The sequence below is a fragment of the Chrysochloris asiatica genome, unplaced genomic scaffold, assembly GCF_000296735.1.
Source record: "Chrysochloris asiatica unplaced genomic scaffold, ChrAsi1.0 scaffold00003, whole genome shotgun sequence".
NCBI classification, from domain to species: Eukaryota; Metazoa; Chordata; class Mammalia; order Afrosoricida; family Chrysochloridae; genus Chrysochloris; species Chrysochloris asiatica.
The window spans coordinates 36,689,523-36,695,415 of NW_006408521.1; positions in this window are offsets into that span (position 1 = coordinate 36,689,523).

Here is a 5,893-nt window from a genome sequence, read left to right on the forward strand (position 1 = left end):
GGCAGATTCAAAAGTACGTGATTTCTTACTTTTGCTACATGTTCCACTAGCTATAAGCCTTCAAACCTTTTAAATATTCCTATCTCTGTGGTTCCAAGTTTTGGAGCTCTGCCCTGGATCTGCTTTGCCAGGTATTCTGGGGCATTGCTGATGGCGAACTTCACTGCACCTCCACCCTAGCTGCCATTAAGTCCTGCAGCAGTATCACTCTTCATGAAACATTTTTCTGTTCACTTTCGAAGCACTGACAAGTTAATTCACACGTTACCTCCTCCTGAGTGATACGAATTATGTGCCCTCAACAACTAACCCAAAATGGAATCCTGGTGCGGAAAACATTGGACAGCTATCCAAAGGTTAGCAGTTCAAACACACCAGCTGTTCCTCAGAAATCTTAGAGAGTTGCTATGAATCAGAACCAACTTTATAGCACTTAACTACAACAACAGATACTAAAAGCTGTAGTATAAGCACAGAACTCTTCATAGCAAGGTTGGCAGTTTGAATCACCAGCTACTTCATGGGAGAAAGATGAAGATTTTGTTCTTGTGCAGTCTTAGACTCTCTAAAGCCCAATACATTGTCCTTATGCATCAAAATTGTCTAGATGGCAGTGGGTATGGTAAGGTAACCAACCTAAATAGCAAGTGGCTCAAACCCATCTCGCAGTGCCTGGAAGAAAGACCTGGTGATCTGCTTCTATAAGGACTGTTGTTATCATTGCTAAGTGCCATTGAGTCGGTTCTGACCCGTACTAACCCTGTATAGGGTTACAGCCAAGAAAACCCTATGGAACACATGATCTGTAGCATGTGAGGTCACTATGAGTCAGAACCAGCTCAACAGCCATAGGTTTGATTTGCTTTGATAAGACTATTAATTATCAACCACCCTTCTTTTACTCTCTGCAGCTTAGACATTTTTGAGAACAGATCTTGGGAAGAAACAGTTTAGCATTGCTTATGCAAGACACATTTACTAGCCCCACAGCCAGATGATTGTTTGGGAAACCGTCTCTTTTGTTAGACTTAATTTGACTTCCAGACATTGAAATATCTACTAAAGAATGATCTCAAACTGGAAACTCATACATAAGTGCTTGTAATGTAAGTAAAAGGATTTTGTCTCATATAAATTTGTATAAATGAGAGCAGAGTGAAGAACAATTTTTGCATCTTTTATTTTCTACCTAAGGAACAGTGGAGAGAAAGGAATTTCAAAAAAACTTATTTAAAAAAAAAGGTTTTCTAGGAGGCGTAGGGATTTGTATTACAGCTCTGGAGCTTGTCACGTCAGGCACTAAAAGTGATTAGAATACTAGCTCACTAATTTGGATTAATTAAAGTGACAATCAACTTGCACTGGTGGAAAGACAGATTTTTGAGGTGTGTTTAAAAGGCACAATAACTAGAATCTGATTAACAAAATATTATGGGAAAATGTTCCACTGAGAGTACCTCATTTAGTGAATTCATTATGAACATTTGCCATTAGCATATTTATTGCTAGGGTGCAAACAATGTTTCTAAAGTGATGGAAAGCAACATTTTCTCTGAAGAAAAATAAAGTGTCTTTTTATACTTGCCTACATTATATTTATTTAATTTAACCCTAAAATTGCTTTTTCTTTGTGTGTCGTACTTTGCAGGTCAAAAGCATGTTTAATCCTTGTTTGATCCGGTAGGCAGATAAAAGAAAACTATTAGCCTTCCAAAAGCAAATTAAAAAAAAAAAAGTGAGGTTGGAAGACATTGTGTGGCTTTCCCATGACTAAGCTGAGCGAGTCACGGTACAGAAACGGCAATCAATAGACTCAGCCTCCTTCAAATTCAGTAAATAACCCACTGATCTGAATTGTACCATTTTTAAGGCACTGAGGTAGGAATACATTAGATTTTACATTCAAGACATATGTTTATGTGCCCATAAGAAAACTATAAGATTACAAACAAATGAACAAACAGCAGACAAATCAAGCAAGCACAAAACTCTCTTTATTCCTATAATAAATCTTCAAGTTCTTAGGGACAGTCTGTATTATAATCTAATGCTGTAGACGTGAGATAGAGTCCTGATATGGCGCTCTAGGATCAGTACTGGACTGCTAAATGCACGGTTGGCAGTTTAAGCCCACTGGCTACTCCTTGAAAACCACTCTACAGGATCGCCATGAGTCAGAACCGACTCAGCACTAGCTACTCTTTGAATCCACTAGCTACTCCTTGAAAACCCTATACAGGGTCACTGTGAGTCAGAAATGACTCAGCACTTTGCAACAACAGACATGAGGAAGAAGATTCTATCCAGACTGACTTTGGTTGAACTCAATTGTGCTGTAAGCCTTATTTGTTGACCTATTGCAACTGGAAAAAATTTTATATATAACTCAAAGGTAAACAAATAGCATGCCTGTGTGTGTGCATTCATATGCATATATACATATAGAGCGCATATATACAATTCTAATATATAAATTATATAGCTAACTATATACTTGTAATTTATTAATATGTAAAATACAATCTTTATATCATATAGATACAATCGTTCATAATTAGAGAATTAAATGACATTTGCTTTCTTGTCTTTCTAATGAGAGCAAATAGTTGGAAGTACAATGATATTTCAAAGTTGCATCCAGTCTCCTCTATCTTTTCTCTCTATCTGTACTCCTGCAGAGATATGTTTATAGAGGAAATTGGATTCACTGTTTGTATAAACCAATATAGTTTGCTGATGTCTGTGCAAGTCCAATTAACTCCTCTTACAATATGAGTGAAATGAGGTTATTGGATTATGTTGGTAAGCAATTAGAGTTGATTTGGTTGAGTACTCCTTGTAAATTCAAGGAAAACATATCTTTAAAAAAAGGAAAAAAGAAGCTTCATGGGATGGGAAGGTGAAATCTTAGAAGATATGAGATTAATTATTTTGTTTTATAGCAACAAATGTACCATATGACCCTCTCATTTATATTAAGAAATCATTTTTATTTATTGTTGTTCTAACTGCTGCTTAGCAAATAGTAGGAAAATGTTCAGCATAAAGCATTCTGAAATCATTTCACTACTATAATTATCAATTTTATTACTAGCAAATGATTAAAAGTAATATAAGTAATGGAGTACAATGTAATACAGTTGAATACAAAGTTGCAAATAGTAAAAACACATACTAATGTGAGTTATTTATGTGCTTGGTAAGTCATAACCTCATTAAATCGTTATCTGAAAAGTAGGAATAATAAGCCTGTAACATGAGGATCAAATAAGATAATGAATATTATGTATTTTGAACATTATAGATTCTAAAATATAAATAACCAATAGAGCTGAATTAATAAAAGATTCTTCTCAAATGATTGTAAACTATAAAAGAAGTTTCTCATTAGAATTTTTGTTGCTAAATCTTACTTCAATTGTGCTGAAGATATACAATCAGCCCTCATCCTTATGGCCATTAATATTTTATAAATGTAAATAACTAAAAGCCCATGCTCTGACACTAAGAAGGAACATAATCACCTTGATTGGGTGGATCATCAGGAGACATATAATTGGCTTTGTAAGGAAACCAAAGCCACATGTCAAAGACAAAGTGAATGAATGCTTCTGAACATAACAAAACCAAAGACCCCGGTGCTTGGATTGAACTCATATAGTCACAATCTATTCATCATGCAATCATGGAAATAGACAATCTTTCTAACAGTATTTTTAGAATGATAGTTTAATTCTCATTTTACAAAGAAGGAAATGGAAATTTAAGAAGATGAAGTATATTGTGTAAAGTCCCACAGTTACAATGTAAAAGAGATTGAATTTGAGCCATTTGTGAATTTCTCTCAGAGGATGAAAAGCTTATATTCTTTCCACTTCTCAGACCTGAACCAAGATATTAGTTATTTCTCCAAAAAAGCTGAGATAGACTTCATCTTTGTGAATTGCTGTGCTTAACAGAATATTACTTTCTGACCTGGCCCTCTACCATCCTTTAGATCACATGAAAAGAACAGAAGGTCAGCCAATTTCTGGAAGGATTAAAGGAGATGAGCACAGAACTAGTAGTGGTTGGGCTCCTTCTATGTTCCAGCAATGGGAAAAGACAGAACTAGACACTTAACAGTTTGGAGTGCCAGACATTGGTTAGCATGTGGTGTGGTTTGGGATCTAGGTAAGAATAAAGGGTAAGCATGGTAACAACTCCACTAACATCTGTAAATCCACCAATCTGCCCACCAGACTGAAGGTAATTTTGGCTTGTATTTCCCACAGATATCACTCACCATTAACAATAAAACAGAAACCTTTGTCCAAAGAAATTGGGAAATGCCTGTAACCAGAATTAGAAATGGGAATGAACAGAGTCAAGAAGACCAAGGAAACTCTATAGGAGTCCTAGTGTGATGCTGTGGAATAAGCACTGGACTGATAACCACAAAGTCAGTGGTTCAAACTTCCCAGCTGCTCCTTGAAAACCCTATGCAGAGTCTGAACTGACTCCATGGTCCCAAACATAGCAGAGTTCCAGCACTCATCTCTATGTTTGCCACATTGTTGTGTCTTGTGTGTTGCTGTAATGCTGAAATGATGCACTGGTATTATAAATACTAGCAGGGTCACCATGGTGAACAGGTTTCTGCAAAGCTTCCCGATAAAGACAGACTAGGAAGGAGGAGAGGTAGATGACTCCTGAATGGTTAGTGACTCAAAACCTTATGAATAGCAGTAGAATATTTTCTGAGAAATACTGAAAAATGAAGCCTTCAGGTTAGGGAACAACATAACTTGAGGATAGCTGCCTCCTCAGAGTAAAGATGATCTTAACGACACGGATGAAGCCAAACTTTCAGGTCCTTCATTAGCTGATGGAGCGCAACTCAAAATGAGAACTGCAAACATCCATTCATAATCAGAACGTGGAATGTATAAAGTAAGAATCTAGGGAAACCTAAGTCGTAAGAAGTGAAACGAATGCATAAAGATGGGTAGTCATTACTAGTGAGCTGAAATGAACTGGTATTGGCCAATCTAGATCTGAGAATCATATGGTTACCATGGCATAAAAGTCAAACTGAAGAGCAAAGGCATCACATTCATTGCCAAAAAATGCATTTCAAGATCTGTCTTGAAGTTCAGTACTGTCTGTTACAGGATGATATCTTACATGCCTCAGAGTTGTGTACACATTCACCATTTTTATTCAATCTGTATGCTGAGCAAATAATCTCATAAAATGATGATATGAAAAAGAACATGGCATCAGGATTGGGGAAACACTGATTAACAACTTATGAAATGCAGGTGATACAACAATATTTGCTAAGAGCAAAGGGGACTTAAAATACTTACTATGAAGATCAAAGATCACAGCCTTTGGTATGGTTAGCACTTCAATATAAAGAAAACAAAAATCCATAGTACTGGACTAATGAATAATATCATGATAAATGGGAAAAAGATTGAAGTTGTCAGACTTAATTTTGTTTGGATTATTTGTTTTTCATTGTTTGTTATGAACCAAACAATAGAATTCCTTTGCATGATCAATAAAACCAAGTAAACATCTTTCTGGTATTTTCTGCTTTCAGCCAAGATCCATATGATGTCAACAATGATATCTCTAGTTCCATGTCCTCTTGTAAATCTTGTTTGAATGCCTGGTCGCTCCCTGTTGATGTACTGCCACAAATAGTGTTTGATTATCACCAAAATGTTACTTGGTGTTATTAGGTGCCATTGAGTCAGTTCTGACTCATAGCAACCCATGCACAATAGAGCAACACACAGCCCGGTCCTATGCCATCTTCACAAATTTTGTTACATTTGAGCCCACTGCTGCTGCCACTGTGCTAATCTATCTCTTTGAGAGTCTTCCCCTTTTTCACTGTCCC